This window comes from Diabrotica virgifera, chromosome 9 (genome assembly GCF_917563875.1).
Source record: "Diabrotica virgifera virgifera chromosome 9, PGI_DIABVI_V3a".
Classification (NCBI taxonomy): domain Eukaryota; kingdom Metazoa; phylum Arthropoda; class Insecta; order Coleoptera; family Chrysomelidae; genus Diabrotica; species Diabrotica virgifera.
The window spans coordinates 178,326,488-178,351,293 of record NC_065451.1 but is presented as its reverse complement, the minus strand read 5'-3'; the positions used below and the strand labels follow the sequence as shown (position 1 = coordinate 178,351,293).

Here is a 24,806-nt window from a genome sequence, read left to right as displayed (position 1 = left end):
TTTCAGCCCAAACTTAGGCCACACACAATGCAATAATGTTCAAATTTTTGAACTGTCAATATTTTTATTTTATCATCTATTGTTTAGAAATAATACAGTTGATAAGATACCCTCAGTTGCGGAGAAAGGATTAATAATAAAGATTTTTTTATTCAGTCAATGGTGTGAGCACTGTCGGTTAAATAGTAACGTGTGGCCTTACTTTTACATGCATACCTGTTGTGGCAAATGTATCATATTTTTCAAAATTTTGGAATACATTTAAACCGTAAAACAATTTTAACTTTTGATTTTAATACAGATTTTAATTCTTTACAAGTATTCTCTCATGACTTTTGATGTAGAATAATTAGGGAAGCAGGAATTCAACAATTCAGAATTTTACATTGAGTTTCCTATGGCCCTTTTTTACGATTCACCACCCGGTATAAGATAAAATGTGTACTATTTGTCTTATTATTTCATAATAACACAAATAATACACATATATACAAAATAACACGCATTCAATGATCGAAAATAATTTAAAAATATGGGAATATAAACTCTTGTGACGTAAAGTCAAAAATATAAGTCTCCCCACCACCGTCGGACAAGACAACCGTAATAAAGTCTAATAACCGTGGAATAGTATTGGTATTGTATTGACAGGTCGTTAGAAATAAAAATACTGAAAGTTAATAAATAATAAAATTTAACATGGAAGTAAAACAAGAAATTAGTGAAGAAAAGTGTAAAATAAAAATAGAATATAATAACTTGGATGATGCTCTTTTGGGTGGCTTTCAATATGAAATGAAGGAGGAATCTAATAGTCAAAGTTCACATGACACATATGATTATTTACATGTAAAGGAATGTCCAATAAAAACTGAAATGAAGCAATATGAAGAAAATAAAAAAAGTGAAGAAGGTTAGTAACGATATTTTTAGTCCTCCCTTATTTAGAAGTAGTTTAAAAGGTTTTTGAACTCTTAAGTGGAGCATAGATCTTCAGTAAAAACGCATCATGGAGTTGTATTTTCCACTAAGGCCTTCACCTTATTTCAAGCCTTTCCTTGGGCTCATATCTCGCCATGATGGATCTTCTCTAAGTTTGTGCTGAGCGACCTCTTTTTGTTTTTCCTTAGGGATTTCACTCTAGGGCAGCCTTTGCAATACTTACTGGAGCTATTTCTTCAGAGTGTGTGACTGATGCAACCCCACTTTGTGGACTATATAATATTATTTGCTACCTACCCTCTTTTATTTGGTAAAGTGTAGCAGATCTTTGTTTCTGCTGATGTTAGACCAGAAAATATGAACAATTCTTCGTAGGCATTTATTAACCTTGATCGGACAGGCCTCAAAATATTACACACAAGACAGGCTGGGGTCTGAACGGACCCCATTCTTATAATGTGTGAATGATGCCTATAAGAACAAAAATTGTAACAATACCACATTATTTTTATAGTATATAAAATATTTTTGTATATAAAATATACATTCTACTGATTGATACTAACAGAGTACCTAACTAACAATCTCATCCTACAATGTAGGACAATTATACAATGTACAGAAGACTGTCTCTGATTTTGCGTGTTCTAGGCATACAAAATTATTACACTTTACACATATTTTACTTGTTTTTCTATCTTTGCCTCTACAACATAAATAGCACCGCCCCCTTGTATTTTTAGCCCCTACTCTGAGCTCAGTAATATCCAAAAGTTCTGGAAATACATCTGCCATATTTAATCTTTTCGATCTGCTTATTATTATAATGCAGGGGTGGCCAAACTGTGGCTCGCGAGCCACATGTGGCTCTTTGAAGGATTATTTGTGGCTCTCAATAAAAGTTCCTGAATTACTTTTTAATTTTTGTGTTTCAAAATGTCTTAAATTACTGACAACAAATATAAAGACTAAGTGTAACAGAAGGACATAGACAAGGAGACCCCTTGTCACAGTTACTATTCAATTTGGCCTTAGAATATGTAATAAGTAAAATATCATCTAAGGTGACAAGGCGATTTGCGAAACAAAGATCAAAACTATTGTTGGCCTTTGCTGATGATCGCTTATTCTACAAGAGACGTGGACGTGAGAGAGGTGTTTCCACAACTCTAGGAAAAAATAGGTGGTCTGGGCCTTCGACAAAACAAAGGGAAGACGAAATATACACTAGTAACCAAAAATCCAAGACCAAAAGTTAGGCAGAACATAACTATTAATGACCACAACTCCGAAGCAGTAAAAGAGTTTAAATATCTAGCGGCGGCAACCACAGATGGCAACCACATATAAAAAGAGGTCTCAGCAAGGATAGCTGCGTGAAATAGAACAATATTATACTCCCTATCATCATTATTAAGATCTAAGCTGCTAAAAAGACGATCTAAATTAAGACTGTGCATGCCAATTATTCGCCCAATCTTTACATATGAAAGTAAAACGTGGACTCTACATCAGCGGAAAATAGATAATTCTGCTGGTATTTGAAAGGAAAGTTCTCAGAATGATATTTGGCCCTAAAAGAGATGAATAATTGACGGAAGAGTGGAGAAGGCGACGTAATGCTGAATTGGTGACTGAAAACATCGTCAGACATATAAAAGCTAAGCTGGGCAGGCCATGTGGTAAGATCAGAGGAACACAGAGGGTTAAAGATGGTGTTTTTGAGAGACGGTATAAAATCAGTAAGCCGTCTCAGAAAAAGATGGAAGGATGATGAAAAATCAAAGTATCCCGAATTAGTAAGGCTACTTGTAGAATTATTGGCATATTTGAAACAACGATGTGAACAATTTTATTTCACTTTAAAATTCGTTGTTCTGAAGCTATTTCCTTGTGGCATTTTTATAATTACTTAAGTATTTTCTATGGGAAATCAGCCACAATTTTACTAAAAAATTAATTTATTACCGTTTCGAAGCCCAAATCAGGTTTCGTTGTCAAAATACAAAATACATAGTATAAATAAATAAATATAGTTTAAATAAATTTGTAAAAACTTTGTGCATTCCTTTATATTCAGATGTCGGTATAGTTAGAAAACAGTGTTGTTTTTTTAACGAAAATAATTTTCAGTTAGCTACTCAAAATATCTTGAGAAAGACCAGTAAGTGTGAAAAATAGGTAATATTAATTTATTATATTTTAATATCTATATTAAGCTTGTTATCATGGCCTATGTTTTTTTTAAACATATACACTGCATTTCTTTTCGATTTGATATAGGAACTTAAAATGGCAATTTGGCAATACTGCCAGCTTTCCATATTCAATAAGCTACATATACTTACAGTCGGAAAAATGAAAGAATGCTCATGAACGAACACATAAAACACGCTGTATTTTCCTGTCACCGTGTCACAAAGAAAATTGTCCAGTGGAAATACATGTAACAATAATTGTTACATGTACTTGCGCTGGCCAGTTTTTTGTGTGACACGGTGACAGGAAAGTTCAGCGTGTTTTATATGTTCGTTCATGGGTATTCTTTCATTTTTCCTACTGTATGTGATATTATAATTTATAGACATGTAAACATTAAAAGTGTCAGCAGCATCATTGTAGTCAATGAGTATCAATTTTATTTCCAGCTTCCCAAATTCAATCAGCTCTGGGTTATTATAATTTATAGGGATGTATTTATAAACATTAAAAGTGTAGGCGGCATAGTCCTAGAGTACCAGTTTCATCTTCAAAATAGAGGTGACCATTTCTTTCGTTTTTTAATATTCTTTTAAAAATCTTTACTTGTTAATTGCTTACATTAGTTATTAATTAAATTAATAGGATTTTTTAACTATGTATTCATTGATTACAGTAATTTACATACTATGCAATAAAAATGAATAATTGAGAAAAGATAGAAATTGATAAAGTGATTACATACTGTTACTATCGGAACAAGTAGATAAATGTTGAACATCTTTAACAGTTAAAATACAATTTTAAATGTTTGGTAAAAAATGTTTAAGGAATTTGAGAAGCTGCTTTATTTAACCATTTGTATGGTAATTTAACAATCGTATTACGTTACCTACGCCTTATAGATTAATAATTTCAGAAATTAAAAGTATTAATACTATACTATAGTGGAATAATAAGCAATGTTGCCGATTCTAGCGCTTCCTTCAATGTGGTATATCTAATTAAAAAGTAAACGCTCTGTATGTCAAAATAAAATTTAAAACTGAGTTTACTTGTCTGTTTTCTTAAAAAAAGTTATAGATTAAAAATAATTAAAAATCTTTGAAAAACACAAAACAATTTTTGGGTGGCTTGGGACAATGGTTAGGGTTAACATTTTAGGCAGAAAAACCACCAGTATTTTTGATAAATATTGTTTTTCGCTTAAATTCAATATTAAAGCTGCCACCCACATACCTCTTAACAGTTTTAATATTTAATTTAGAGTACTATACTTCAACAATTTTTAATTGAAGGTGTTTCATTGGCAACATCGCACTTAAAGCAAGTCACCGATAGTTCTCTTGTCAACTTTGCAGTGGCGTACCAAAATAATATTTTAATTATTTATTACTTATTTATACACGTAATTACGTAAAAGTTAAATCTAAGATCGATGTGATTATTAAATTATCATGTATGTTTTGACAGATATTTTCTAGTTGTCTAACAAAATAAAGTAAATATTCTTCTGAATCTATTTCTTTGTGGCATCTTATGCAATTACATACAGTATGGTGCAAATGTTTGGAATAAATTCGTTATTTCGTAAGCCACCGACTTTAAGGAAAAATCCTAACAGGTCGATTTTGACTTTTAAATTATGATTTTTTGAGACATATATCCCACTAGTGACGTCATCCATCTGGGCGTGATGACGTAATCGATGATTTTTTTAAATGTCAATAGAGGTCGTGCGATAGCTTATTTAAAAGTTTATTCAATTCTCTATTCAGCAATATAAACATTAACATAATTAAAATTACAAGCTGTTCAAAAAATTTTTTTTAAATTAAATTGACACAAAAAAAAGAAGAAGGTATGTAATTTATTTAATTTAGAATACATTCTATTGCTTTCAGAAGACAAAAAAATGGTTTTTGATAAATAAACATTGTTTTTCGCTTAATTTCAATATTCGAGCTGCCACCCATCTGCCCCTTGACAGTTTGAACATTATTTAATTTAAGCGAAAAACAATGTTTATTTCTGAATTAAACATTTTTTTCTATTTTCTGAAGTTTCTAAAAGCGTTATAATGTATTTTGAATTAATTTTTCTTAGACACCCTGTATAAGCAATTATATCAATGTTTATATTACTGAATAGATAATTGAAAAACCCTTCAAATCAGCTAGCACACGACTCCGATTCTCATTTAAAGAAATCATAGATTAGGGACCTTTCAAGTATTACGCAACGAAGGGGGGGGGGGGGGGGTCAAAAATCTTCAAAAATTGCATTACGCAATAGTTAAACTCCCATAAGAGTCCGTTACGTAGGGGGGGGGGGTTAAAAATTTTCAAAAATCGCGTTACGTAATACTTGAAAGCTCCCAAACGTCATCACGCCCAGATGGATGACGTCACTAGTATGATGTACATATATATCAAAAAATCGTTCAAAAATAAAATCGACCTGTCTCAGGATTTATCCTAACTGTCGCTGGTTTACGAAATAACGAATTTATTCCAAACATTTGCACCATACCATATCCAATATTAGTTATATATACACTATTTTACTTGGCAAATAATTTTGCATTTTGGCATATTTTCGACTTCCACTTCTGAAATGTTATTAATATTTTGTATTTTGATAACGATTTCCGAAGTGAAAGTCAAAACGTCAAATAAATTGAATTTTCAAAGTGGGATTATTTTCGAAGTAAAATAATAAATAAAGTAAAATTTTTTAATAGAGACTACCTATACAGTATTTCAAGGTCAATTTCTACTTTAAACTGTCATTATGATGTGTGTTTATAATAAGTATTGAGTTTCATTTACTATCCTTGATCTTTGGGAACGGCATGAATAATATTTTACAGATATTAAAACGTGAAAGAATAATGGCAAATGGCACCACCAAAAAGCAATGTTTGGTTTCATTTTAATGAACTATATCTCCAATTTACACGCCTACTAAAAATAGAAAGATGGTGGAGCATTTCTTTTAATCAAGTAAACTAAAGACAAGACAGTGAGAATACGAACAAGAGTGAAGACAATGAATCGAAGATTAAGATTTAATAAATAAATCTACTTTAAAATGTATAATATATTATGTCTGAATTGTCAATATGAATGAGTCAGATAAAATTAAATTATTAGAGAAGTTTTTACCAAGCAACAAAAACAAAATTTGTTTAAATTATTAAAGTTGTGTATTTTGATAATAATTTCCAAGTTGGAAAATCGAAACGTCAAATAAATTTAATTTAAAACTTAATTGTGACTTATTCCCATGTCACAAGAAACAAAACACCCCACGTCGACGTCTATGCGGATAAGGACACTTGTTGACGAGTAAAATATTTCTAAGAATTCTCACCCTTTCGACGGACATAAATATATAGACCAGCGAAGTATTGATAAGGTTACCAATGATTCACAGTATTCAAGGAATTTGTTCAACTTAGCCACTTGTAAATTTGACCCATCGGCTGGAGGTATATTGCTACCGAGGCAAATTTTCGGAAATCATCTAATTTTTTCACTTATCCACATTGGCAAAGGATACACAATAAAAATGCCCCCGGTATAAATTTAGTTCTAAAATTGAACATTGTTGCCGATAGTTCTCAGTTCAATTTGTAGATGAGTCGCCTTCAATTAAAAATGGTTGGACTATAGTACACTTTAAGAAGACCAAAAATTTACCAATTTTGCATTTTTTCAAGATTTTTTTTTTTCTCAAAAACTTTCTTAAAGATAGACATAAAACTTTTTACATATTAATATCTAACTCTTAGAGAATACAAAAAATATATATATTTTTTCATTTATGTACGTACACTAATATTTTAGAGGGCGCCAAAGTCGAGGCCTTAAAAAAAAGTAGTTCAGATAGCGGACAGTTAATCTCAGGATTGGGATCTCTGAAGCAAAAAAATCGTACGGTATTTGAAAAAGGAAGGTTTCTTACGTGCAAATTTACCACCTTTAGTAAAAAACTCAGCAAAAAAGATTTTACGGAAATTTGAAAAAATTTCGTGAAAAAATCGCAGGTTTTTCTTCAGATTTTCATTGTTAAAAAATATTTATTTTTTATTTTTTGGTCTAGTTGTGGTAAATTGTCACGTAAGCAACCTTCCTCTTTCAAATTCAGTACGATTTTTTTGTTTCAGATATCCCAATCCTGAGATGAACTGTCCGCCATCAGTTTTCGAGGCCTCGACTTTTGCGTCCTCTACAATATTAGCGCACGTGCATAAATAAAAAAAGATATATTTTTTGTACTCTCTAAGAGTTAGATATTAATATTTAAAAAGTTTTATGTTCATTTTTAATAAAGGTTCTGAGAAAAAAATTCTTGAAAAAAAATATTATTTTTGGTCTTCTGAATTCTAAAGTGTACTAGTACCTTAAGCGAAAAGCAATGTTCATTTTTCAAATTAACATTTTTTCTGTTTTCTGACAGCAGTAAAATGTATTTTGCATTTAATAAATTACAGTGGAACCTCGATTATCCGTCTCTCCATTAACCGTCACCTCTGTTAATCCGTCAGGGTCCGTACATAAGTTGTATTGAGTACATAAGCAAAAAATTGAGTCATCAATTAATTTTTTTAGCATTGCAATAAGCCAAACGAAATTCGCTGAAATGTACAGTGCGGTAACAATCGTTGATGAAATCGTTGAAATTGCAAAACAGAGGCTGACGAAACAGGTTTAAAAGCTTTAAAAGCAGTTTCCAAGCACAAACTTGGAATTTGACGGTGGCGATGTCGATGTCGATGATGCTTTTGCAACTGACAAATATTTGTTAAAGAAGCTAGAGAAGCTGCATCGCACATACAACCATTCATCGAGTGGTATTCTCGACAAGAAGAATCCAATAAAGTAAACTGCACGATCTTACGCAGGTTAAGAAATTCAGCCCTTGCAAAATGTGAAGCATCAGTAAAACAAATATTTCAGAATATTTTAAACCAAATTAGACAATAATAACACGAACACAAATTAATCTTATATAATCAAATAAAACATACAAATAAAATTTGAGAATTGTGTTATCAATTTTTATCAAGAATTGTGTTATCAATGTCGGATAATCGAGGTTCTACTGTACATACATTCTTCTTTTTGTCTCAATTAATTTAATTCAAAAAAGATTTTTTGAGCATCCTGTATAAATAATTATATTAATGTTTATATTAGTGAATAGAGAATTGAATAACCTTTCTAATGAGCTATCACACGACCCCTATTCTCATTAAAAAAATCATCGATTACGTCATCACGCCCAGATGGATGAAGTCGCTGGTATGATATACATGCCAAAAAAATTATAATTTAAAAATAAAAATCGACCTGTTTCGGAATTTATCTCCAGAGTAGCCCATTCTCGAGAAAATGAATTTATTCCAACTCAAATGTATACCTCACTGTATATTTGAAGCGGTCATTTTAAAAACGACATAATATATCCACCTTTGATCAAAAATGACTGTATCATTTTCATGGAGTTGGTACCAGCTTCTACTATTTTGTGAAAAAAATCACACTAATCGGACTCCCGAACGCGTTGCATATTTTATTATATAAGTAAGTACCAAGCTATACCCTATTCCACGAACATACGCCTGTTTTGGATTACTTCGACAAGGAATATTTTACTGTGCAAAATAAGAAGAACGAAAGTAAATTGCAAATTACATTGTTGTTTATTGGAATAATTATTAGCGCCATTTACTTTCGTACTTCTTATGTTGCACAGTAAAATATTCGTTGTCGAAGTAATCCAAAACAGGCGTATGTTCGTGGAATGGCCCATACAATAATTGACCCCTCAAACAATCATCATTATCAATCAGCCCTTTGCATCCACTGCTGGATATAGGCCTCCCCTATTTCCGTCCACTGTCTTCTAGTGATGAGCGAGACTGGTCTTGGTCTTGGTCTTGCAGCAAGACCAAGACCAAGACCGCCTTTTGGTTGCAAGACCAAGACCAAGCTTGCAAGAACAAGACCAAGACCAAGACCGAACCTTGCAAGACCACGCAAGACCAAGACCAACCTGCAAGACTCTTGCACTTTTTTGAGAAAAATCGGTTTTTATTATTTAACTTTATTTTTTTAGTTCAATAATATATACTGACATTGTAAGAAACCTTAAACAATCAGCCTTATTCTGTAACTTTTAACAAATCGAATAGAAATGACCAAGTCGAATCGTAATTCAAGCCTATTCTGTAACTCATTTCGATAATAGAAGTAAGGAAAATCGAATAGAAGTGGCCAAGTCGAATAGAAATAGTCAAAATCGGTATTCCATAACTCCCTCGGAATCTTTACAATCGGAATAGTGAATAGAAATGACTTCGACACCGTGTACCCTGTCGAAATTAGATTTCGATAATCGGAATTGTGCTTGACGCAAGCGCATTGTATTTTGTTTTGACGTTTATATTTTATATCTATTAAAAATAGTTTATTACTACTGTTTTACAATTATTTACAGTATTTTTACCTTTTGTATCTGTCGTCTATCTTTATATTTTAAACGGTCTTGTACAATATATTCTTGTACATTATGCCATTGATTGAAATTGTACCAGAAATTTAAAACAATATATATGGCAACACTGTGTCACTGTGACTGGCAAACATTCAGCATTCTGAATGCTGCATTCAGATGCCAGCCAGAGAAAATGGGGTTAGGTTCAATGCATACTCGTACAACATGACTAAATTAAATATACAATTCCCCAAGTAAATAACACCACAGACTAAAAAATTAAGCAGATACAAAAGGTAAAAATACTGTAAATAATTGTAAAACAGTAGTAATAAACTATTTTTAATAGATATAAAATATAAACGTCAAAACAAAATACAATGCGCTTGCGTCAAGCACAATTCCGATTATCGAAATCTAATTTCGACAGGGTACACGGTGTCGAAGTCATTTCTATTCACTATTCCGATTGTAAAGATTCCGAGGGAGTTATGGAATACCGATTTTGACTATTTCTATTCGACTTGGCCACTTCTATTCGATTTTCCTTACTTCTATTATCGAAATGAGTTACAGAATAGGCTTGAATATCGAATTTTTAAAATACATAATATTTTGGTTATATTTTTAAGTCGCTTTGATTAAGTCAAACGGTTTGCATTTTCTCAACCTTCAAAGTGTCCAGAAGGCAAGTTTTCAAACGGCGACATTTCAAGGACAATTGAAATTACTTGTAAGACAAAAAAATGTAATTATAGATAGGGTAATCCATTTAAAAAAAATGCAATTAAAAACGGTTTTTATGTACTAGTAGTTTTCGCTTTTTTGTCTAATAAAAATACTGACACTTATTTCAATTCTTTTCGCATAATCGAGGAAAAATGTAGGTCGTTAAATTTAAAATGAATACAAAAAATATCATAATAGATTTTGAAAATGGATTCACAATGCTGTGAAAGCATTGTGGCCTGAATTAAAAATAACTGGTTGTCGATTGTAATGTGTCAAGCTTGGTATCGCAAAATCCAAAGCTTAGGTTCAGTTTCTCAATATAATGACAAAAATTCCGATACTGGGAAATTTTTAAAATTATTTTTTGGATTAAAATTTTACAATCAACGAAAGTTAAAAGTTGAATTATTTGTGAAAATCCCGGATGACAAACGTGTAAAGAATTTTACTGATTTCATAGTTAAAAATTATTTTTAAGAATCTAGGTTTTCCCCAGAAAGGGCCAGTAGTACAAATAGTATGTGCCGCACTTGAAATGCATGCGCATCATTTCAGTGTGTATTAAATTCTAGTTTTTACTACCCACATCCGAATCTTTTCAACTTTTTAAATGTCATAATGGGTATTCAATCCAAAAATATGTGAAAATAAATAGTGCGAATAACTCGTGTTACGAGATCAATGTAGTTTAAATAAAATTAAAGAACTACAAGATAACAAATTACAGAATTAAGCGTTTATAACTCCCCAATAGGTTTTGTTATTATGTTATAGTATTAGGTCTATAAATAGGTATGGTAAATATGTACGTATTTACTAAAAAGTATGTTTTAGTTAGTTTATAAAAACAGTTAATTATATTAAATAATGATTAAATAGAGTAAAAAATATTTGATTTTTGTGTTCTCTTAAAAAAATTTAATTTATGTTCTTAAATTTGACCCTCGTAGGATATATACTACAGTGTTCGAGTGAAAGGAGTAGATAATTATCTGTTAAGGTCCCCGACCATTTGTGGCACCTTTAAGAAGCTGTTTTTCTTTAACATTTTATTAAAATACAGGGGCAATAAACAATAATCCAGACTCAAGACGTGGTCTGACGGCAGGCGGCAGGTATCGACAGATTGCAAAACACAACGTGACATTACCATTATAAAAATATACTCTAATCTCTTTATATAGAGAGAAATAATTAAGTCATTAGGTGAATGTATAATGTTAAAATTGGTATCCGTTTGAAACTACATTCTACATTCTGTTAAAATTTTAAAGCAAAAAATATAGTTTCATTCTTCACATCTTTATTTATTTCAATGTACATTTTATTCGAAATTGTTTGGTTCAAATTATTACTACCAAAATAGCAAGACCAAGACCAAGAACAAGACCGGCTAGTGCAAGACCAAGACCAAGACTGCATTTTAGCTGCAAGACCAAGACCAAGACCAAGCTTGCAAGAACAAGACCAAGACCAAGACTAGCCTGGTCTTGGTGTTGTTCTTGTTTTGCTCATCACTACTGTCTTCTGTCCTGGGCGCTTAGAATCCAATTGGTGGTCATTCTTTTCATATCGTCCGTCCATCGCATGGGTGGTCTTCCTCTACTTTTTTTATCAGCTCTTGATCGGCACTCGAGCAACCTCTTTGTCCATTTTCGATCTGTCAGACGGGCCACATGACCGGCCCAGTTCCATTTAAGTTTAGCCACCTGATAAACAACATCTGTGACTCCTGTTCTCAATCGTAGTTCTTCGTTTGTTATATGGTCCCGCAATGACACACCAATCATCGACCTTTTTATCTTACGTTGAGCAATTCTTAGTTTCTTAGCAGATGCGGTTGTTAGAGTTTCAGCACCATAGGCCATAACCGTGCAATATATTTCATTTAAAAAGGTTTTTCTTAAAAATACGGTATGCGGCAAAATAAACAGTACCTACTGAAATTCGTATGCCTCAAATTTGTACGTGTCATGTGCCGAAATGTACTGAATGGTTTCCGAACGTAGTTGTAAGTTATGTGAAGGTCGTGATAACATTAGGTATTTCAGAATAGTTCTGTTTTGCAGAAAAATTTTTATGGCGGAATACTATTTTCGGTCATACGGAACAGGTCACGAAAACGGTCCAAGCTTAAAATCAACAATGGTTTCAGCAGGATGGAACAATTTGTCACACTGCCAGGGAGTCTCTTTGAATACTGTGCGATCATTTTGGGAGTTGCCACTCACCAGAACTAGCGCCACCAGATGCGTACATATGGGAATTGCTGAAGGAGTCAGACAGATCCACCGTCTACCATTTCGGAATTGGAGACTAGAATTAAAGATTTTTTCGTGCCAGACGCAATGGCGGATCTAGAGGTTTGCTTTGGGAGGGGAAATTTGCCTTAGGGTGGAACTTTCAATGAAAACCCAACTATATATATTATCGGTTTCTATATATTAACGTTCTCCGTCTTCCGATACCCGTTCGCCATTCCTCTCTGTCCGCACATTGATCTACTTGCAGACCTCTTTCATCCATGGCTTTGTTTATTCCTGCCTGCCAACTTTTCCTCGGTCTACCTCTTCTTCTTATACCTTGCGGTTTCCAGTTTTGTATTTGTTTTGGAATTCTGTCTTCGTGCATTCTTTGTACGTGACCAAACCATCGCAGTTGTATTTCATTGATTTCGTCATTTATTGTATGTGTGACCTTCATTATTTCTCGTATTCGTTCATTGGTGACATGTTCTCTTCTTGATCTTCCTGCAGCTCTTCTCCAGAAATCCATTTCGGTGACCTCTAACATTCGTTTTGCTTTTTCCTTCATAGGCCATACTTCGCAGCTGTATGTTATGATGCTTTTCACTACGGCGTTATAAATCTTTTTCTTGTTTTGGTTTTTTACCTGCTTGTCCCAGAGTACGGAGTTTAAGAGCGTAATTGCTTTCCTGCCCTGAGTATTTCGTTCTTTAATGGCTCCGTCCAGTGTTCCATCATTCGTGATTTTCATACCCAGGTATTTATATTCGTTACATTTACTGATTGTGTCTCCTCCTTCTAGTATCAAGTCCTGCTGCGTTCCACCGATATTCATATATTTGGTTTTTCTTATGTTGATCTCTAGTCCCCATTTCCTGTATTCCTCTATTAGCTTTCTTGTCATGTAACATATATCATCGTAGTCTTGTGCTATTAGTATTTGGTCGTCTGCGAAACAAAGAGTATAAGTATATGGTCATTTAGTGGGAGTCCCATGTTCTTGCATTTCCGTTTCCAATTTTTAAGAGCTTGTTCTAAATATATTTTAAACAGTGTTGGAGAGAGGCAGCATCCTTGTTTGAGCCCTTTATTGGTCAGAAATCCGTCGGTGAGTTTGTTTCCTTGTTTAATTCTCGTGGTCGTGTTGTTATAAAAATTTTTAATTATTTTTATGATTTCTATGTTTATATTTGTATTCTTCATTGCCTCCCATAACTTTACCAAAGGTACGCTGTCGTATGCTTTTTTCAGATCAATATATACGAAATGAATCTCTTGGTTAACCGCTGTTTTCTTTTCCATAACTTGTGTGATTGCAAAAAGGTGGTCAATTGTAGATCTTCCGGCTCTAAATCCTGCTTGTTCTTCTGCCTCCATTTCCTTGTATTCGTCTTCTATTCGTTTTTTTAAGATCCTTCCGTATATCTTGCTGATTGTTGGTGTAACGGAAATACCCCTGTAGTTATCACATTGTTTTCGATCTCATTTTTTGTATATTGCTGACATATACGATAATTTCCATTCTTGTGGGACTTCTTTGTTGTCGATGCATCTTTGTAGTAGTTTCCTTATGTGCTCATAAAGTCTTGGAGTTCCGTTTTTTATTAGCTCGGCTGGAATCCCCCCAGGTCCTGGTGCTTTACCGTTTTTTAGTTCGGTACATACTTTCTTAATTTCATTGGTGGATAACCTTATTGGAGATCCTGTTACTCCTACTGTGTCCTGGGATGACTCTAATGTTTCGAATTCATTTCTTTTTTCTGTCAGTAGGTCGCTGAAATACTCCTTCCACTCATTCGGTGATATTGCAGTTACAAGTTCTTTTCCTGTCTCTTTGCGTAGATTTCTAAGAATTTTCCAGCTTTCAGTGGATTTCCTACCTCCGATGTATGTATTGATTCGTGTACACTGCTTTTCCCATTTTTCGTTCTTGCTCTGTCTAATCATTCTGCGTACGTTTGCTTGTGCTTCCGTATAAGCTAGTTGGTCTACTACATCTCTTGTACTCATGTATTTCTGGTATTTTCTTCGCTTTTCTTCTATTTCTGATTCGACTTCTTCGTCCCACCAATATGGTTTGTTTTTTGTGTTCTTTTCTATCTGTCCTAAGGCTTCTTCTGCGGCCGAGTGTATACATCCTTTCAAGTAGATGTGAAATAGTAGTGAAAACCCAACTAAAATACATAAAAAAAACTCAGATTACATAAAAGTCATTAATAACTATAGGCATTAAGTTTCCTTTCTGTGGTTTCGGTTTCATGTCAGCTAATATATTTTTATATTGAAACAATTTTTTTATTTTGGACCATGTTAGGTGGGGAAATTCCTCATTTTAACTCCCCATGATCCGCCACTGACCAGAGAGCATCTTTAACATCTGTTTTATCGGGGACGTGAGTCGTCGTGAATAATGTTTGCAAAGCTATATCATGTATACTATCATGTATACTATCATGTATACTTCAATATTCATTTCAGTAGGATAGGCTACTGTTTATTTTGCCGCTTACTGTATTTCAGTGGATATATATGTCGTTTTTAAAATGATCGATTCATTTATATTGTACCTAGTTGATTTGTATTTTAGGTTATCCCCAAGAAGAGAACAAATTGGAAATTATGGAGACACTACCTAAACATTCATCTTATGAAGGAAATTATATGGGTCGACACGATGAAGGAAAACCATTAAATCAAAATATGGAACTTGCAACGGGACAAAGACCTTTTAAGTGCGAAATTTGTTTTAAACAGTTTAGTCGAGCAAATAATTTGAAAGAACATTCAAGATTACACACTGGAGAAAAGCCTCATAAGTGCGAAATTTGTTTTAAACAGTTTAGTCGAGCAAATAATTTGAAAGAACATTCAAGATTACACACTGGAGAAAAGCCTCATAAGTGTGAAATTTGTTTTAAGCAGTTTCGTACTACAAGTGAGTTAAAAAGACATTTGAGAATTCACACTGAAGAAAAGCCTTACCAGTGCGAAATTTGTTTAAAGCAGTTTTGTGACAAAAGTAATTTGAATACACATTTGAGAGTGCACAGTGGAGAAAAACTTCATCAGTGCGAGATTTGTTTTAAGCAATTTAGTCAAGCAGGTTATTTCAAACGGCATTTGAGAGTGCACATTGGAGATAAACCGTACAAGTGTGAAATTTGTTTTAAGCAATTTAGTGATGCAAGTAATTTGAAAGAACATTTGAGAGTCCACACTGGAGAAAAACCATACAAGTGTGAAATTTGTTTTAAGCAATTTAGTCATAAAAATGTTTTGAAACTACATTTGAGAGTACACACTGGAGAAAAACCTCATAAGTGTGAAATTTGTTGTAAGCAATTTAGTCGGGCAAGTGTTTTGAAAATACATTTGAGTGTACACACTGGAGAAGAACCGTACAAGTGCGAGGTTTGTTTTAAGCAATTTCGTCAATCAGGTCAATTGAAAGGACATTCGAGAGTGCACACTGGGGAAAAACCTTATAAGTGTGAAATTTGTTTTAAGCAATTTCGTCAAGCAGGTAATTTGAAAACCCATTTGAGAGTGCATACTGGGGAAAAACCTTATAAGTGCGAGATTTGTTTTAAGCAATTTAGTAAAGCAGATTATTTGAAAATACATTTAAGAGTGCACACTGGAGATAAACCTTACAAGTGTGAGACTTGTTTTAAGCAATTTAGTCAATCAACTTATTTGAAAGAACATTTGAGAGTGCACACTGGAGAAAAGCCTTACCAGTGCGAGATTTGTTTTAAACGGTTTAGCCAAAGAGGTTCTTTGAAAACACATTTGAAATTACACACTGCAGAATAACTTATAATTTTTATAGGTTATAATATTATATATCTTTTATTTTTATAGGAATATAAAATTCGAACATTACCTATTAATATGGATGAAATTTGGTTACAGCAAGACGGCTCTTTAGCTCACAATGCACGAGAGCTGTTAGATTTTTTAAACATTACGTTTCCACATAGAGTTATTAGTACCAACGGTACCATAAAAATGCCACCTCGCTCCCCTGATCGTGCACCTTTGGACTTTTTCGTATGGAGTTATGTGAAGTAACAAATTTACCGACATGAGCATGAACGTGTCAGAAATTTGGACGAATTACGTCAAAAAATCATTCATGCCTTTCAAAGCCCGATACCCGAAATGTTGTCGAATACCCGAAGGCAATTAACAGATTGGGCTACCGCTTGGCTGAGAGTGGTGGACTTTTTGCAAGTTTGATTTAAAATGTTTTAATTAAGATTATAAAATTGTTATTTTTAGAATAATAGTAGATTATACCACGAGTCAATAATGATGGCTATTATTCCCGAGGAATATTTACGAACCGAGCCGCGTTAGCGGCGAGGGAGTAACATTCCGAGGGAATGAGAGCCATTATTGCGAGTAGTATACTCTACTTTATCTACGACAAATTAATTAATTTAAGATTTTTAATGAACAACTTTATTTGTTAAAAACATTAAAATTAGTAATAGTACAATTAATAAACTGAATTGGTTGAGAATCATCATTAACTTTAGTAGAGTTTTTAATACAAATATTTGGGATTATTCTACATAGATAGTTCTACAATTTCTGGTGGTGTACAATTAAAAGATTCTTCATTTTCGTCCATCTCAACACAAACTGTCAAATATACTATTCGTTTGACAGTGACACTTTTTGAGGTTGATTATTTTGTTTCCGTGGTGAATTTTGTGATTGTTGTGCCAGAGGGATTAATAGCTATTAATGGCTGCATTTCGGTATGGGGAATATTACATAAAAAATAATCAGTCTTTTTTAAGGACTTCAAAACGCAAAAAATATACAGGGTGTCCTATTTGAAATAAGAAAGTTCATTAGATTTTCAGAAAAACGGAAGATCTGACAACAATGTAAATACCACCGTAATATCGGCCGTATCACAAGACCTTTACACACCAAAATTTATAAAAATCGTGGAAGCCGTTTCTAAGACAATTGAGGCGATCCATACATAAAACTCACTCTGTATATTCATTTTTCATCTGTCTTAAGACATCTATAACTTCCTCGTTAGTAATTTTGGTAGTATTTCAGATCCTACATTTAATATTTCCATACCGTAGTTTTCTGGTTTTGCTACACTGAATGAGTAGGTATAATTCTGTATAAATAGTAATCTTCAACAATATTTTTTATTATCTTATTTTTGTCGTTTTAGTGATTCCATTTTTATCTTTTCTCTGGTGTATTTCTGTCGGTCTTTACTACTTATTTAGAGTTTTTAACACTTTCAAACTCTTGTTTTTCTCTATAATATTTTCGATTTGTTCGGTGTTGTTGTCCCTGATGTCTTGTCTTGTCTTATTCTTTTTCTTATTGCCTTATTAAGTTTCTTATATTCTGGTGAATTTCGGTCCATGCAACTTCTGTCCTTAATCGTCTGTTGTGTTTCTGTGTTTAATTTATTATTTTTCATAAATTTGTTGATTTTTCCTAAAATTGTATTAGTGCTTTGGGGGGCCGCACAAAAAGTTGCAAAGGGCCGCATGCGGCACGCGGGCCGCTGGTTGCCGACCCCTGCTCTAGGACATACAAGTCTATATAATACACTGCCCGCCAAAATTAACGCATACTTCTGAAATTATAATTTCAGTTGTAATGAAAAAAAATTTGTTTGTTCTTTTATGCTTTAAGTTTGCTTTTAGAACATCTAAAATAAAAAACTTTTCTTTTCTACAAAAAATGTATTGAAATAAACAATATAACATCATAAATCTAAACTTCTAGACAAACATCTGATCTAAATAAACTAGCATCATAAATAAATGACGGAATTGCAATTTTTAAAGCGCAAGAAAGTACTAGTAGCGAATATTGCCTCGTCTGGCATTTATTAATGCTTGACAACGATCTTTCATACTGAGAATTGCCGTTTTTATTTCTTCTTGATCAATTTGATCCCAAATTTCAACTAACCACAAAAACAGTTCATCTATGTGTTTGGTCCATTAGGCAGATATTGTAGTCGCCTACCTATAATCTCCCAAACATGTTCTATTGGGTTGAGGTCAGGACTGCTCGCAGGCCAATCCATGGCAGGAATTACAGCCTCCTGACCATATTGCTGCACAATTCTTGCCATGTATGTCCTGGCATTATCTTGCATAAGCCTGAAATTATCCCCAATACATGCTGCAAATGGTACGAAATGCTCTTCTAAAATGTCTGTAATATGCGTGTGTGATGTAAGCCGCCCGAGATCTATTCTAAATAACTCCAAACGAGCCTCCAAATTAATCCCACCTCACACTATTACCGAGCCTCCACCATACTGTACGTACAGTCCCTACAGTGTTGGTGGCACACATAGTGGAAGCGGGTTCCTGATTACGGGCAAACCGCGCGGTTCTCGCGCGCGGGTATGGTAACACAGTGAAGACGGGTAAAAGCGAGAGAGATCGTTCAAATTTGGCAGTTGCGTCTTGCATCTACTACTTGTAGCAAAATGTCGTCTTCCGGTGACGATATAATTGCTTTCGATTCTGTTTTGACTAAACTGAAAAGAAAGAGAGTTGATGTACATACATCCTATTAATCGAGAAAGATTAATTTATGGAGAATATCATCATCTATTTCAAAAATTAAAAGATAATGAACGATTCTTCCAGTATATGAGAATGACTCGAGAGACTTTTAAATATATTTTGGAGAAATTGGAGTATCGTTAAAAACAATATTAAACGCTCAACTTACAGTCAACCAACAGAATATCGAAAGAGTTGAGGAATATACATATCTGGGTACGAATTTAAATAGCCAATGGGACTACTCAACAGAAATTAAACAGCGAATAATAAAAGAGAAAGCAGCATACGTTAGAATGAGACCCATTTTCAACAGTCGAGACATATCATTAAAAACAAAATACTACATATTCACAGTTCTGCTCTACGGAATGGAAGCGTGGACACCTACTGTTGCATCTATGAATCGGCTCGAAGCTTTCGAAATGTGGTGTTATAGGCGCATCTTACGTATATCCTGGGTTGACCGAATTACTAATGTGGAATTCCTGCGTAGAATGGGGAAAGGGGAAAGAGTGTGAAATTCTCATAACCATCAAAACAAAAAAATTAGAATATCTAGGACATGTAATGAGAAATCAAGAACGTTACGGCCTTGTCCAACTGATTCTAAAAGGGAAGGTAAATGGTAAAAGAGGACCGGGAAGAAGACGCATTTCCTGGCTTCAAAATTTACGAAAGTGGTATAACACCACTACCACTGAACTGTTCCGCGCTGCGGTAAACAAAGTCAAGATAGCCATGATGATCGCCAACATTCGGAACGGATAGGCACTTTAAGAAGAAGAAGGAGTATCGTTTAATTAAAAACTGGTGTAATTTACATAAGCAGGCTATCCTTCCGGAAGAAAGGCTTGTTATAACATTGAGGTAAGTAGTTTTGTTGTAAATTTATTTTTCAAGTACTTATTTAGTTAATAGTTAATACTGGAATGATTTTAGAAATACCTAAGTCACACAAAATTACGGTTTCAATAAGATTGACTTTATTACTTTTGTTTATTACAATGTACAATTTATAAAGTTCATCCATGGAGAACTATTAATTCTTATTATAAAAGAGGGAATAAACTAAATTCTCATTCGAGTAAACATTAAAACCGCGCGGAAAAAACTAAATTCTCATTCTAGTAAAAGCGGTCACATTTAAAGACGTGCATTCATTTTGAAAACGTTTAAAAGCGGGCCCGCGCGGTTTAACCGTAAGCGGAAACCGCCTTCACTGTGCGTAGCGTTCCCCAGGCGTTTTGTACACTCTGTTCCCCATGTCATCACAAAAAAGACAGTACCTGGCTTCATCGGTGAACAATATTCTTCCCCAATCGTCATTATTCCAAACATGTTTACGAGCAAAATGCAATTTTTGCTTTCTATGGTGTCTGGGGAATAATGGGCCAGTGGGTGCCCTTCCAGGGCGTAGGTCGTTTTTAGCAAGTGCTCTTCTTATCGTATTTTGGCTGATTCTAAAGTTATAATGATCCAAAAATTCATTTTGTAGAGTTTGCCTTAGCCCCGTATTCATAGTCGGTACTCATGTATGAGTCGATGCTTAAGGTCGACCTTGAAAAAATTTGTATACAAATTTGTATAAGAATTTGTTCAAGGTCGACCTTAAGCATCGACTCAGACTTGAGTACCGACTATGAATACGGGCCTTAGTGTACGAAGTGTCAAAAATCGGTCTTAGCTAGGATTTGTAACCCTTCTACGTCCTTGACGGGGTCTTCTTGAGTTACTTCCAGTAACAGAAAAACGTGTTAACACTCTTGAAATGGTTGACTGAGTGACATTAAAACTTTCAGCGAGTTCTACTTGACTGTATCCTTCTTCGCGAAGAGTAACGATTCTAATAGTCACTTTCTGACAATTTTCGATTTTCTTGCTGCTGGTGGTTCATTTCAAAGGAAAAAACACTTAATAAACTTGAAAAACGCCTTTAAACGTTCAGCTCAACGTATTCCCACCCAACTAAATTCGAATTAAAATGAAGCACAACTAGTATGTTCTAAATTTTTTTGCAGAAAATGATAAAAACTTCAGCGTTTTCTGCCGTTTTTTTTTTGTAAATTTTACAATATACCGGAGGTAACAATAAGATATCACAAAAATCAAAACATTAAAATTATTTGATTTATTAGGGTTTTTCAAATTGTGCGTTAATTTTGGCGAGCACTGTATTTTTTCTTAGTTCGTCCCGTTGTCTTAGTGCCCTATAGTCAGATATTTTTTTTTCCATACCTGAATATTTATATTGTAGTTGGTTTGTATTTTAGGTTATCCCCAAGATGAAGACAAAACGGAAATTATGGAGAGACTCATTGAAGATTCATCTCACAAAGGAAATGACACGAGTCGACACGATGAAGGAAAACCGTTAGATCAAACTATGGAACTTGCAACTGGACAAAGACGTTTTAAGTGCGATGTTTGTTTTAAACAGTTTAGACAAGCAAATAATTTGAAAAAACATTCGAGAATCCACACTGGAGAAAAACCATACCAGTGCGAGATTTGTTTTAAGCAATTTAATGTAGCAGGTAATTTGAAAACACATTTGATAGTGCACACTGGAGAAAAACCTCATAAGTGTGAAATTTGTTTTAAACAATTTAGTCGAGCTATTGCTCTAAAACAACATATGAGATTACACACTGGAGAAAAACGTTACAAGTGCGAGATTTGTTTTAAGCAATTTCGTCGAGGAGATTATTTGAAAGGTCATTTGAGAGTGCACACTGGAGAAAAACCTCATAAGTGTGAAATTTGTTTTAAGCAATTTAGTCAAGCGGCTAATTTGAAAACTCATTTGGGTGTGCACACTGGAGAAAATCCTGAAAGGTGTGAGATTTGTTTTAAGCAATTTAGTAACGCATTTCATTTGAAAGAACATTTGAGAGTGCACACTGGTGCAAACCCTTACAAGTGCGAGATTTGTTTTAAGCAATTTAGTCAAGCAGGTCATTTCAAGCAGCATTTGAGAATACATACTGGAGAAAAACCTTATAAGTGCGAGATTTGTTTTAAGCAATTTAGCAAAGCAAGTAGTTTGAAACCACACTTGAGAGTGCATACTGGAGAAAAACCCTACAAGTGCGAGATTTGTTTTAAACAATTTCGTCGAACAGATCATTTGAAAGAACATTTGAGAGTGCACACTAGAGAAAAACCTCATAAGTGTGAAATTTGTTTTAAGCGATTTCGTCAAGCAGGTCAGTTGAAAAGACATTTGAGAGTGCACACTGGTGAAAAACCTTATAAGTGTGAAATTTGTTTTAAGCAGTTTCGTACTACATGTAAGTTGAAAAGACATTTGAGAGTGCACACTGAAGAAAAGTTTTACCAGTGCAAAGTCTGTTTTAAACAGTTTAGTGGAGCAGCTGATTTGAACATACATTTGATAGACCACACTGGGAAAAAACCATCATCATCATCATCATTATAAGTGGCTTGACAATTCGTTGTGGATTTGGCCTGCTCGTAAAGAAGTCGCCACTCCTATCGATTCCTGGCAACTTCCCTCCATCTTCTGACCCCTAGAATCTTTAAGTCTTCCACATCATCAATCCATCTTCTTCGTGGTCGTCCTTTAGGTACTTCTTGTACCGTCTGGTTTTGATAACGTTAATTTCTTAGCGTATTCGTGTTCTGACATGCTAGCAATGTGCCCAGCCCATCTAAGTCGCTGCACTTTAACGAATTTGACAATGTCTGGATCTGTGTATAACTGATACAGGGCAAAGTTGTATCTTCGACGCCATAGCCCATTTTCATTCACGGCCCCAAAAATCTTTCTAAGAATTTTTCTCTCTTGAAAACACCAAGAAGTCTTTCATCACTTTGAGATAAGGTCCACGTTTCAGCCCCATATATGAAAACCGGTCTTATTAAGGTCTTGTATATATTGAGCTTTACTGCACGTTTTATATTTTTATTTTTTAAATGTTTGTGGAGATCGTGGGCTGTTCTGTTTGCTGTTGCTATGCGTCTTTTTATTTCGTCGCTTGTCGTGTTTATTGAGTTTACCAGCGATCCAAGATATGTGAATTCCCTGACTTTCTCAAAAGTATGATTGTTAATTTGTCTTCTCTGTTGAATATTTCGGGAGTTTTTAGAAATCAACAAATATATTTGGTTTTTTCCTCGTTTACCACAAGTCCTAATTCACTTGCCGCGTCCGCAAACCTTGTAAAACACTTCACCATGTCTCTCATACTTCTGCCCACTATATAGGGCTTTTCATTCACAGTCATTTGTTTCGAGCTTCTGTCATGTGTCACATAATATTAATATATCTACGTCATACGTTATTGATATACACCAATGATACAAACCAAAGACGTATGGCGTAGATATATTAATATTATGTGACACATGACGGAAGCTCGAAACAAATGACAGTCGATGAAAAGCCCTATAGTCAGCGAATGCGAGAATTTGCATCAACCTATTAAATAGTTTCATTCACATGAAAAATAGTTCCATTCATTCTAATATTTAATTTTCAGACTGCCTTTTATAAAGAGGAGACACGCGAGCGCGTCTCCGTCTTATTAGACCATTATTAATGTCAAAGAACGTGGAGTTTTCTCCTTGAATTCTAACGCACGAGCTTAGGTACATTTTACATTGTTAGTTGGGTCGACTTAACCAACTAAGTTTGGATTTTAAAGTCTATCATTGCATTATACAGGGTGTCCCGAAAATATTGGTCATAAATTATACCACACATTCTGTGGTCAAAAATAGTTCGATTGAACCTAACTTATTTTAGTACAAATGTGCTCATAAAAAAAGTTACAGCCCTTTGAAGTTACAAAATGAAAATCGATTTTTTTCAATATATCGAAAACTATTAGAGATTTTTTATTGATAATGGACATGTATCGCATTCTTATGGCAGAAACACTTTAAAACAAAATTATAGTGAAATTTTTCCACCCCATAAAAAAATTATGGGGGTTTTGTTCCCTTAAACCCCCCAAACTTTTGTATACGTTCCAATTAATTCATTATTGTGGTACCATTAGTGAAACACGTTTTTAAAATTTTTTTTGCCTCTTAGTATTTTTTCGATAAGATAGTTTTTATCGAGATGCGGCTTCTTTTTTAATATATTTACATAAAAATTTGATGGGGGTTTTGTTCCTTTAAACCCCCCAAATGTTTGTGTGCGTTCCAATTAAACTATTATTGTGGTACCATTGGTTAAAGAGAGTGTTTTTAAAACTTTTTTTGCCTCTTAGTCTTTTTTTGATGAGTCACCTTTTATCGAGATGTGGCTTCTTTTTCAAAATATACGTAAAAATGTAAATTATAAATTTTTCAGATTATAACAGGTCTCTATAGTCAATCATATACAAATATGTGGTGGATTCGACAAATATTCAAAATATCTCGATAAACACTGCCTTATCGAAAAAGTACTAAGAAGCAAAAAAGTTTTAAAATCATTGTGTTTAACTAATGGTGCCACAATAATAATTTAATTGGAACGTACAGCAAAGTTAGGGAGGGTTTAAAGGAACAAAACCCCTAAACATTTTCACTTTAATTTTTTGAAGTTATACTTCTTTACGCGCATATGAGGGTGAATTTTAATAGGATTAAA

General features: G+C 33.8%; 1 protein-coding gene across 1 annotated transcript in view; it reads left to right on the top strand.

The window, feature by feature from the left end:
• The first annotated feature begins 849 nt into the window (after window positions 1–849).
• Window positions 850–24,806, top strand: part of LOC126892013 (zinc finger protein 227-like) — a 100,112-nt gene continuing 76,155 nt past the window's right edge. Inside the window, exon 1 of the mRNA XM_050661425.1 lies at window positions 850–913. The gene's annotated coding sequence lies outside the window, so the exon portion shown is untranslated. The remainder of the gene's footprint in view (window positions 914–24,806) is intronic.